We start from the raw sequence: 13,246 nt of genomic DNA, 5'->3' as shown, positions 1-13,246 counted from the left end.
AACACAGTTTTATTTTAAATATATATTCCATACACAAAATAAGATGAGCTTATTTTTAAGAGATTCAGTTTGATTCTTCAAGATATAGCCCCTATCACTTTTTAATTTGGGCTTTTGTTCCCATTTTCAAGCAGGATGTTTTGTTTTGTTTTGTTTTGTTTTGTTTGTTTGTTATTATTTTTTATTGATTTCAGAGAGGAAGAGAGAGGGAGAGAGAGATAAAAACATCAATGATGAAGGAGAATCATTGATTGGTTGTCTACTGCACTCCCCACACGGGGATCGAGCCCACAACCTGGGCATGTGCCCTGACCAGGAATTGAACTGTGACCTCCTGGTTCATAGGTCGACGCTCAACCACTGAGCCACACCAGCTGGGCTCACGCAAGTTTTGTAACTATGATTTTCAATAATGAAGATGACCTGTAATTGTAGGAATGAAGGATTGAGGCCCAGAAAATGCAGCAATTTTCTAAGGTCACACACCTCATCCTGGCAGAACTAAACTGCCACATTCTCCCATCACCAGAATTGCTAATCTCTATGCAAAGAGGGAAGGAATTTGCCTTGCACTCAACATGGCTTTTCAGTCAAGGTAAGAATTTGATGGCAGGAGAAGAAGTAAAAGACACTGAGGAAAGATCTTATGGAAGATCAAATAAAATTTGTTTTCCCTTCACTTTAGCTAAAGAAATGACATGTCTAAAATTGATTGTAATCCTAAACGCACATTCCAGGGATAAGACGTGCCCATTTTAAAGTGTGTTCTGGTGCAATTAAGAGACACACTTAAGATGGGGATTAATCTTGATTATTCTGTTTGGGGTTCTTTTTTAAAGAGAGAGTACACAGAGGAAACCGTACTCCCCAGCACCCCTGCTGCCTTGCTGCTTCCAGCACGTGACAAAATAAGGCAAAAAGGGGTTCCAAGGTGCTGTGAACTGAATGTTTGTGTCCAGCGCGCCCCCCCCCACCTCCCCCAAATTCATATGTTGGAGCTCTAACCGCCAGTGTGATGGTATTTGGAGGCGGTGTCTTTGGGAAGTGATTAGGGTTAGATGAGGTCATGAAGGAATCAGTACCCTTAGAAGAAGAGAGATGACCAGTACCTTCTCTCTCTCTCCCCCTCCTCCTCCCTCCCCCCTTTCCCATCATGTGAGGACACAGAGAGATGGTGGCCATCACCAGGAACGCAATCTGGCAGCTCCTTGGTCTTAGACTTGCTGGCCTCCAGAACTGTGAGAAATCAATGTTTGCCGTTTAAGCCACCCAGTCTGTGGTATTTGCTGTGGCGGCCTGAGCTGTCTAAGACACAGGTCTTCAAAGCAGGTTTTGGTGCTTAATTGGAGGTTTGCAGTAGGCCACAATTTCTTCTTACGCAGACATGAAGAAGACATCAGCGTCTGGGGCAGACAGACTGGAGATGTCCTGTCTCACTCAGAAGGACAGGGACTGGCCACCTCTGCATCTCAGAGGCCAGAGCATCCATTACATCATGTGGCTCTTTGGCCCCTTGAGTGTGGCTCTTCCACAAAATACCACGTGCAGGCACGCATGTACAGTGCGATTGAAACTTCGTGGCCCATGCGCAGAAGTCGGTTTTCGGCCTGGGCGAGTCTATTTTGAAGAAGTGGTGTTAGAAGAAGTGGGGGGTGTTGGTCGGTCGGTTGGCCAGTCGGGCTACGGGCTACGGGAGACGAGGCGCAGGCGGGCCGCAGGATACACAGCGGGGGGAGGCGTGCGCGATTCATGCATGAGTTGAGGATGGGAGAGTTAGAAGGGGTCGACCTCAGCGAACGTACCTCAATCAGATGGAGGACGTTTTTAGCAAAGGCCAGCTTAAGAGTACCCTAATTAAGTTAATAACAATGTACCTACCTATATAGTTTAAGTTTAAAAAATTTGGCTCTCAAAAGAAATTTCAATCATTGTACTGTTGATATTTGGCTCTGTTGACGAATGAGTTTGCCGACCACTGCACTAGAGGGTAGCTCCCAGCAGGGCCTCCATGCAAACCGCATGGTGACAGCTGGGCTGTTTGTCACCTTCTGTCCCACCAGCACCTACCACAATTCACTAGCTCTCTCTCCACCAGCCTCAACAACTTGCTCCTCCAAAGCTCACTGCTTCAACTCATGGCAGCGCTAAGCTTTTCGGCCAGTCCAGAGACCTCTCCGGCAGTCCCTCACATGATGTGACTGAGCCAAGACTCCTAGTCTAGGTCAGAATCTATGCTCCTTCACTGGCTTTACCCTAATTAGACTATTGAACTACATTCTAACTGGCTTCTCTAACTCCAGCCTTTAACGTCTCAAATTTATTTTTTACCCAACCTTGTTTACTCATTCTCCCTGTTGTTGGCAGTTTTAAATCCAAACTTTAGTAAGACATTTAAGACACTACACCATCAGGACCCAAGCCAATTTCCCCAACTCACCTGTCACTGTATGCCACCTTATACCTTGCATTCAGGTCTCCATGGAACATTCATTCTGGAACATTCATGTTTCCATGTGTGCCCTGCAGTGTGCCCTCTCCTGGGAAGGCCCAATCTTGCTACCATGAGCCTATTTATTTAAATTTCAGCTCAAAAGCAACATTGTCTAGCTAGCCTTTTCTCCATCTTCTCAAACTGAATTCATGCTGTTTTTCAAGTTCATGTGGCACTTTAATAATTAGTATTATGATCCCCACATTCCAGTTTGCTTGGGACAGTCCAAGTTTATGCTGGATATTCCTGCTTATTTTTAATGATTCCCTCCTTTTTCCTCAAAAAATTCTAAATTAGGACAATAAATTATGTATATAATTCTTCTTCCTACTATTTCTGAACCTATTTCTGTCCCTCCCTCCCTGTCCTGAGGTTTGAGGTCGGGAATGACACCTCTCTCAAAGTTACCTTTCCCCAGGGCCCAGCCAGTACTTAATACATAGTAAATACTCAGTAATATTTGTTTAAAGTGAACTTTACTGTGCCTCAAAGGATAAGTATGATTTAAAAGGCAGAGAGTAGAGACATTTTATTTTATTTTTTAAAATATATTTTTATTGATTTCAGAGAGGAAGGGAGAGGGAGAGAGAGATAGAAGTATCAATGATGAGAGAGAATCATTGATCTGCTGCCTCCTACATGCCTCCCACTAGGGATCGAGCCCACAACCGGGCATGTGCCTTGACCAGAATTGAACCCAGGACCCTTCAGTCCATAGGCTGACGCTGTATCCACTGAGCCAAACCAACTAGGGCGAGAGTAGAGACATTTTAAAGATTATTACAGTGATATTAGGGATAATACTAAGAGATTCCATTGCAAAAAAAATATACTAGCCCAGGTGTGCTTCCTACTCCCAAAATACCACCTAGTAAACCTCCTACACACTAACTTCAGCATCTGCTTCCAGGGAACCCAACTTGCAACACTGGTCAAGATTCATGATTTCAAGACACAATTTAACTAAAACAATAAAATATATTCACAGAAATAAATAATAACAGTATAAGACATATTATCCTATATAATAAAAGTCTAATATGCAAATCGATCAAACTGCTATGATGTGCACTGACCACCAGGGGGCAGACGCTCAATGCAGGAGCTGCCCCCAGCCCTCAGGCTCCAGGCGGGTCCCCCCTCCCCCCGCCAGCCCCCCGCATCACCCTGCCAGTTGCCCCACAGATAGACCCTGATTGCTGGCCAGGCCTAGGGACCCTACCCAAGCACAAATTTCATGCACTAGGCCTCTAGTAATTTATAAGACTCTTGAAGGTAGACCCAATGTCTCATTCATTTGAGTATCTTCAATACCCACCAGCAATCATGGTCCAATTAGCTGTTTGTTGAATGGACACACAGGTGGCTGGATGGCAAATGAATGCCATCATTATCACACCTGAGAAGGGGTGTGCATACAGAGGAGCACAGGATGCTGTGGGCTTGGGTTCCTAGGAAAGGCTTTGCTAAGAGAGTGCCATGTAATTAAGGTATTGACATAAAGCAGGGAGACAAAGTCCAATATATAAGAGAGAGAACACAACAAATAGAGACCAGATTAAGAAACAGGAAATCTGAGCAGCTATCTAAATTACCCATTTAAAGAGGCACCAAAATATCACCAGAAATTAGTAACCAAATGTATAATTGTCTGATTGTGTGTGTCCATACGTCTCTCCAGGATAGTATGAGACATGAATGGAAATAGAACTCTGCTGAACTGTGAGGAGAAAACCCAAAAGGTGCGTGCTCAAATGATAACACATTGCCACTTAACTTCCTTCTGAGGAGGCAGGACTGGAGGACGAGGGTTTGGGGTGAGCGCTGACTTGTCAAAGATGTTAAAGAGGTTGGGGGCTACCACCATCCCTCTTCTCTGATCTTATCCCACGGAGCCATCAGCCACTCCCCTAAATAAATGGTAAACATTTAAAGAAAAATGGTTTAAAGGGCTGTCAGTTTATTGACCTGCCTGGGTTCCCATATGTCTCAGTTCAGCCCTAAATGCAGAGATAAGCAGTTAGGAGAGGGAAAAGAAAGATGTTCTAGATGTTAGTGGTGTGACCCATTATTGTATCTAAATGCTATTTGAAGCTATTTGCATATTTGCAAGTTCCATAAGTGTACAGCTGTTGCAGTGTGTGTGTGTGTGTGTGTGTGTGTGTGTGTGTGTGTGTGTGTTTACTGGAGACATAGAGTCATGTCCAAACACCTGTGGGAAGCTTATCAATGACTCCTGACCCTCAGGACCAAGACTCTTAAACTTTCTATAACAAAAGCTTCTCCTTCACCCACCTGGAGAGCAAATGGAAACCATCAGGTCAGGGGCAGGTGAGGCAAGGACCACAGCACTGTCTGGGGAAATGGCTGGTACTGAGGGGGCGGGGGGTAATTTTCATTTTAAATACAGCAAGGCCCACGTTGGGAGTTTTCTGTTGACACTGGAGGCCTAGGATTGCTGGGTCTTAGTGCTCACACCGAGCACAGAGCTTTGCAGTCATCGCAGCTCAAGGTTGTAAAGGAGAAGGCACTTTCTACACTTGCACTCACCTGTTGGAGCACACAAGGAAGGCGTGGCAAGGCCACCAGAACGCAGGGACCATAGGTAGCTCCTCGTTATCCGGAGCGAAGGGAGCCGGAGAAGTTTGGGTCATGGAGAGAAGGCTCCGAGCATTGTGGGCAGGAGAGCATTGGAGGGGATAAGCATCAGGGAAGTGTCCACCTGGGGCCTGGCCGAGGATGACCGAGCTGTGAGGATGACTTTGTTGGTGCAAAGCTCCTGAAAGGAGGGGTGTCAGCATCCCATGACACAGGCAAGTGTGGAGCTGAGAGGTTGCCACAGTGAGAATTGATTGTCCTTCTAAGAGGGTCCTAATCCAGGAGAGTAGACAAATGGACCCCTCAGCACATGGTCAAGCTCAGCCGTGCCAGGGCGTCCAGTGCTGGCCAATGGGTGTGCTCACTACAGCCTGTCTCTGCTGCTGATCACAGCCCAAGTTCTAGACAAAATAGAAAAATCAAATACCCAAGGGCTCTGAGAAGTAAAAGGTAGCAGGTAGTTTGGGAGGGAAGTTCAGACCTAAATGACTAGTATTACAATGCGTTTCTTAGTTTTTGCTTTCCTCCTTTAACTCCTGGTTTTGGCCTGAGGGTGGCCTGAGTGGCCGAACTGCATAGCAGGTCCCATTAGCAATAACTGAGAGAAAACCCCTTCTTCTGGCCACAAGACCAGGTAAAAGGCCATGTTCTGTGAGCCGGAAAGAGTGGAAGAAACCCTCATGGTTTTCTCTTTTTCCACCACTGCAGTGACAGCAGAGGTACAGACCCAGAAAATTGAAGAAAGAAGCTGCTGTGATCCTAAGGTCAGAGCAAAAAGAAAGTGAGAATAATCCCAAGTATTTTTTTGTCTTTTCTCCTGTCGGTTTGCCCCTAGGGCAGTCCAATCACTTGACGCACAGGAGTGGGTAGGTACCAAAACTCTCTGAGAAACCTATATTTCTGGGAAGAGGAAGAGGAACCAGAAGCCCATGGCATCAGAGAGTGAGGGGTGGGTAATTCTGAAGAGCAGAGACCAGGAGAAGTGGCCACAATAATTTTGTGTATGAACCAACACAGATCCCACGATCGCCATTAAACCCCATGAGTGTGGAACAGACCCAAAGAAGTCCAGTAAAGTCTGTGAGGACAGAACTATGATATAAACTACTGACCAAGTCCCAGACTACACCCTGTGTGGGTCCAATTTACACAGCATAGCCAAGGCTTTGGACACCAAACTGCCATTGGACCAGCCCACCCATAGTAGGTGAAATAGAACTTGCAAGCTGAACATAATCGGGTTGCTTGCCTGCTGAAACAAAAATAAATAAATAAATACACTTTGTCCAGTGGATTTTAATAGGACTCAGATTCTCACAACATAATTTTCAAAGTGTTCAGGATACAAACTAAAATTACTCAACATTCCAACAACTATGAAAATGTGGCCAATTCTTTTTTTTATGTTTTTATTGATTTCAGAGAGAGGAAAGGAGGGAGAGATAGAAACATCAGTGAGGATAGAGAACCATCAATCGGCTGTCTTCTGCATGCCCCCTACTGGGGATCAATTCCACAACCCTGGTATATGCCCTGATGGGGAATGGAACCGTGACCTCCTGGTTCATGGGTTGATGCTTAACCACTGAGCAATACCAGTTGGGCAAATGTAGCCAAATCTTTAAAAATAGACATTTAAAAGATGCCAACCCTGTGACAACCTAGATGTTGAAATGATTAGACAAAGACTTTAAAATATAACCAAACTCCATGAGATATAGGTATACAATTTTGACAAGAATGTAAAGATAGACATTATCATAAGAGAAAAATGATTTTATAAAAGGTGAAAAATATAGAACTAAAAAAATATGATATCTGAAATAAAGATTTCACTGGACGTGTTCAAAAGAAGAATGACAATGACAAAAAGAAAAAAAGTGAGTGAACCTGAAGGTAGATCAATAGTAATTTTCCAATCTGAAAAACAGAGAGAAAAAGAACAAATAAATTAAGTTTTAGAGACTTCTGGGATGATATCAAAAGTTCTAACATTCATGTCATTGAAGTCCCTGATTGAGAGGAGATTGGTACGGAAACAATATTTGAAGAAATAAAGGTGAAAAACTTCCAAATTTTATGAAAGACATAGATTTACAAACTTAAAAATATTGGTGAGCCCCAGGCAAGAAAAACTCAACAAATCATAATCAAAATGACAAAAATCTTGAAAACATCTAGAGAAAAATGGCACATGACATATATATGAGACACTAGTCCAATGACGGCAGACTTCTCATCAGGAACCATGGAGGCCAGAAGACAATGGACAGAACCTCTAAGATGCTGAAAGAGCATTTTCACCCCAAGCTTTATATCCTTTGAATATAGTCACGGCAAAATAGAGACATTTTCAGATTAAGAAACACTAATGATTTTTCACCAGAGGATCTGCTCTAAAGGAAATTTTAAAGGAAGTTCTTTAAGCTGAAGGGAAATGACAGCAAAGGGAAACCTAGGACTTCAGAATAAAGAAAGATGATGAGTAATAGAAAATAAAAAATCTGGATTAAAATAATAGATCATTTTTCTTGTCTCAGGTTCTTTAAAATATGTATGGTCACTGAGAGCAGAAAGTATCTTATATTGGTTAGTGCAACTGGAATTATCATACATTGCTTGTGGGAATGCAAAATGACAGCCATTTTAGAAAACTATTTGGCGGGTTCTTATAAAGTTAAACATATACTTACCATATAACCCAGCAATCCCATTTCTAAACATATATCCCTAGATAAATGAAAACTTAAGTTTACACAAAACTTGTATGCAGATGTTTAGAGAAGCTTTATTCATAATCATCAAAAGGTAGAAGCAACCTAAATGCCCTTCAATTGATGAATGGATAAACAAACTGTGGTACATCCATACAAAAGACAATCATCTACAATTTATATGACATTCTGAAAAGGGCAAAACTATAGAGAACAATTTGTCAAGGATTAAGGGTGGAAAGACTACAAAAAGGCAACACAAGGAAATTTGGGGGAGGGATGTATATTCATGGTGGTGATTACATGACGAAGCATTTCTCCAAACTCAGAACTAAACACCAAAAAAGCTCATTATTCTCTATGTAAATTTATAAATAAGATCTTTTAAATTTAGCCATCTGTTCATTTTCTCAATTTAACATGTCCCTCCCTTAAGTCACTGTACATATTTCTAAAAGCTGAATGCAAGTTGGACTCTCTTAAATTTAAATATTTAAAAATTCACCAAGGGAGCTTGCTTTTAAAAAGAATCGTACTGTGAATTCTTTTGCAAAGTAAACTTGGTTAGTGCAGCTGACACTTGCTATTGTCCATATAACCTGGAGTTTTGAATTCCATCTGTCTAAGGTAAAGTAAATATGCAACTCTGATGATTTTTCAGGATATTCCTTTGTGGATTTTTGTTTGTTTGTTGACAGCTCTGACCAAGAGTAGGTAGGGTAACTTATTCCCACAACCTTTCCCAGTGCCATGACTGGAAGACAAAAAGTCAGAGATTCATGGGCAGTTTGAGGGCCCAGAACCTGCCAATGGAGAAAGCTCCCTGATTCGGAGAGAAGAGGACACCGGGAGGCGGGGCTGGGGCCACCGAGTGCACAAGGACATGCCCTTGGTTAGGCTGTGCAGGCAGCTAAAGGTCACTGGGGCCCCAGCCCTGTGGAGCCCCGGGCCACATGCCTCCTCTCACCCTGCCAGCCCCAGAACTCCCTGATGTCACGGCAAACAGCACCACGAGAAGGAGGAAGTGGCCTTTGTCTCAGCCTCGTGCTCAGTGATGCATGTCAGAGATGACACCTGTTCAACAAACCGGGTGAACGCCGTGTGCCTTGTTCTGGCTGCTGTCTGGCTGCACAGTTAGCTCAGGTGCTCTGCCCGCCAGTTTGCACATCCTGGTCACCTCTCCTCAGGCCTTGCTTTCCCAAGCTGTGTTTCAGGGTCAGTAGTCTTTCAACAAAATTAGACAGCTCTGCTTTTGCCCCTCCTAGCGAGGTGTTCCTCCTTTGCTCAGTAGCTTCCTGAAAACACAATGGGTAAAAATCTCATTGTTATCAGTCATGGAGCATAATAAATGCCTAGGGGACTTCCCTATAAAGCAAGCCCCTTGGACAAACTGCAGTTTCCTTTTGTAAAGGCACTAATCCTCCCACCTCATCACACACACACACACACACACACACACACACACACACACACGCACTTGCCAGTTTTTCCAGCTACTGGCTCCTCACTGAACACGGTGGGTTTTGTCTGGGGAGCAGTGCAGGGGTCCCTCTCCTGGTTCCTGCAATCACCTGGGCTGTACTGCAGGGATTCCAGGAGGCACGACTGGAACTTAGGTGTGGATAGCAAAACCACTTCTGGGAGCTCCGTGCTCCTGGCAGGGAATGTCCTCTTCTTTCTGCAGCACAGCTGCCTCTGCTCTTACTCCAGCTCCGCCCAGCAGCCGCACAGAAGAGGGCGGTGCCATAATTCCACACGAGGGGGATAGACTTGGAAAAGCATGCATTTAATAAATCAGAAGAAATAGATTGCAATATGAATGTCCTCTCATATTGCCCAAATACACCTTTCCTCTGGGTTCTCACTTCAACTGGAAGGGATCTATTAATACTGCTAAAAGTTCAAAGCCAAATGTAAGTCAAACTGAAATTGTTAACTGTTATTGTTGACAAGCCAAAGAGTGTCACTAATAAGGAAGAGCCCAAGGCACCGGGGTCAGTCACTCCCTCCTTCTCCCCAGAGCTCTCCCTGCACTGCCTGCCCTGCCTGCAGGAGGAGCCGCAGGCCAGCGGGCTGATGACAACTAGCCCAGACCTGCCCCATCTGGCAGGCCCAGCGGCTCAGCCTCGAGGACTCCACAAAGGCACCAGCCCAGAAGCAGAACTGCTTAACAACTGTACAGGTCCGAGTCCCTACGCCCTCCTCCCGCATCAAATCAAAAACGTTCAGTTTACCCACATCCATTAGGCCTACTGCTCAGAACCGCGGGCTGCCCCTCCGCAGGCAGAACACGCTCTGGAGCTGACCAATGAGGCCAGGGTGGGGCCATGGGAGGATAAGCTTCTCCAAAGGGCCAGGAACCTCCCACACGGAGGTCCTTCTCCAGCATCACCCCTCAGTGTCCCCTCCTCCCCTGGGCAAGAGCCAGGGAGTGGGCCTCAAACCCACCAGGAACACTCCTGGGCAGTGCCCTACCTGAACCGGCGGCTGGGCATCTGGACACGCAGTCCTGCCCCATGGGTTAGGGTTGCCCGGGGAGGGGGAGAAAGGGGAGGAGGGAGGGCTTTACTTTCAGGTACTTTCAGGTTATACCTGACAGCCCAGTGACTCCCTTCAGCTTCGGAGAAAGCCCTGACGAAGCAAGGGCTGTTGCTTTGATGAAACACACACGAATCACAAGGCCTGGGCTGTGAGCACCTGTGTGCTTTCTCTGTGCAAATAGACTCCAAGCTCCTTCAGTGCAAAGATCACAAAAGAAGAAAAAGAACAGTGCGGATGGTTTTCATTGTAGTTTAGCATGATTTTGACTAAAACCTTGAGATCCCCTGCCCTGTGTTCTTTTAACTTGATGGCATTTTATCAATCCCTTCCCCTGATGCTCTCGTTGAAAACTAAAACCCTCAGACCATTTACATGGAAAAAACATCAGATGAGGAAATGACACACGAAGAACAACTGTCTTCCTTTGCTCACTGGGGCAGCAGCTGTGCCTGTCACACCTCTGGGCTGCAATAATAGACAGAAGTGTTAGGGGGGGAAATCTTCCTTTTGTCCATTAGGCCCTTCAACAAGCAGGGCCAGACCAGAGGGTACCCTCTCTGAGCCCCCACTCCCCAATCTAGAAAGCAGAGAGAGTAACTGTGCTGACACCACAAACATGCTGGTGTTTGAAAAGATGCTTGGTAAACAGTAAACAGCTATTCAGACACCAGCCATGATTACAGCCGGCCTGGCTACGGCGGCCTCCCTGGTGTGCGCAGCCAGACAGATCCTTCCCTTCTCTAAAATTCAGCTTAGGTTTTACACCTCTAAGGGCACGTGTCCCGTATTGTCCTGTATTATTATTTACTGGTACATAGACACCATGAGTCTTTTCTGCTGCCCCCCACTGACTACAGCGCCTTGCACTTCGCATTGTTACAGTTCACCGAGGTTGTTCTCACGTTTCCCTGGAGAAAGCACAGGTTCCTGGGCTCAGCACTCAGGGCCTGGCATGGTTCAGACCTGGCTCTACCAGCACTGACCTCTCCCTCTCAGCCCCCCTGGCCTGCGCACACTGCTCCCCGCACCCTGAGTTCTGTCCCCCCAGTTGGAACACACTCCCAATTTGACTTTCTCCATCTAACTCGCACCATCACTTAGGTCAGCTCCACTCCACTCTCCTATGACACCCCTCGCAGGCCCCTTCCCGCAGGCATTCCATAAGCGGCGCTGGTCCTCGGTGTCTGCTAGTGCCGGCCAGCACTGTGCGCGGTGCAGGGGGCACAGTGGTGAACCTACCGGAGCTGATCCCCTCCCTCAGAGAACTAGGTCTCCCTGGAAATAATGGTCTGGAATGGAGACGATTTGCCATGTGAGTTTTCCCTTTATTTCACCCACATACCTGGCTAGACGCAGCTTGAAAGCTAACCCTTTGAGTGAGGCTCTTTGCACCCGCCAACTCACCAGCAAAATAACACATGGCATATAATAAGCTTATGTCAAAATAGTGTGCGCCTCCACTCTTGGCTGCAGGACGAAAAAATACGTGAGGAAAGTTCCAAAACTATGAAGGATATTCAACAAAATGATCAACTTAAAAATTAAAAATGCACGATCATATGCACCTTGATGACTGACAGGTACAAGAGGTTTAGTTCAAGGCTCCTAGACAAACACAAGTTCATGCACGTTATTCTGGAAACATTTCCATTTGAGGAAAAACAATCTGGTACAATAAGGGTCCAGAAGCTGAGGCGGACGTGTCCAGTTTGAAGGGTGAGAGATGAGGTGTGTGACTTGTGTATTCATGAAAATCAGATGCCACCTTGTGGCCAAACGTAGAAATGCAGGAATTTCGCTAGGCAAAAGAATTTATTGCTCTGGGAATCACTTAGAGAATTACATTCCACGAAAACCATGCTCCATCCCAGTGGGGACAGTGCATTTCCACATTTACCCTCAAGACACTTCTTTTCTCTAACCTATGATGTCCTTACAGACATAATCCTTGATTCACACACATGCCACTTACAAGCCTCCTAAAGCCCGCCTTCTCTAATCCATAGGATTAGCTATCGCCTCACCCTAAATCCAGTGTTGATTATTAACCTCTGAAAAACTCTCAGAAAAAAATAACTTTTTGTTAATCCTCACCCGATGGTATTTTTCCATTGATTTTTAGAGTGGGTAGAAGGGAGAGAGGGAGGAGAGAGAAAGAGAGAGAAATATCGATATGAGAGACACATCACTTGGTTGCCTCCTGATCAGGGCCGGGGATCAAACCTGCAATCCAGGCACATACCCTGGACCGGGAATTGAACCCATGACCCTTCGGTGCATGGGCCGATGCTCTCACTACTGAGCCACACCAGCCATGGCACTCTCAGAAACATTTTGATCTCTGAAGAGTGAAGATGGCATCACAGATATTTTCAAGGATATTAGGTGAAACACAATTTCTTTGCAGAAGCAAAGAAATTTTCAGAGACAAGCGAATGCTAAAAGTTGTCTATATGAAGTAATTTGAAAATCTTTTATAATTTGTAATATTTATATTTTGTGAGAGCCTATAAATTAAACATTTCTATTTTACAATGTTTTAAAGCTGTTTACATTTCATAAAAGTAATAATTATTAATTTTGAGAGTACTGGAAAGTTCAGAAATTCCCTCAGACTGAGACTTATTCAACAGAAAAGGTCAATAGAAACATAATCATGCCTTCCTGCAGATATTATCTATTTGGATTGACAGGTGACAAATATACATCCCAAGATTCATACTTTCAGCTGAATGCAACCAGGTGAGCCAACGTGGCAGCGAATCCTCTCCCTGATTGCATCTGTGTGAAATGTGGAATAAAATAATGTGAAAATGTTCATGCGGCACTAGGCTTCTCAAGGTTCTAATGGAACACGCGCTTTTTTAAAAAATATATATATTTTATTGATTTTTTTTTTTTT

The sequence above is a fragment of the Myotis lucifugus genome, unplaced genomic scaffold, assembly GCF_000147115.1.
Source record: "Myotis lucifugus unplaced genomic scaffold, Myoluc2.0 scaffold_148, whole genome shotgun sequence".
In the NCBI taxonomy this organism is placed as follows: Eukaryota; Metazoa; Chordata; class Mammalia; order Chiroptera; family Vespertilionidae; genus Myotis; species Myotis lucifugus.
The sequence above is the reverse complement of the archived record's forward strand: the minus strand, read 5'-3'. Positions refer to the sequence as shown.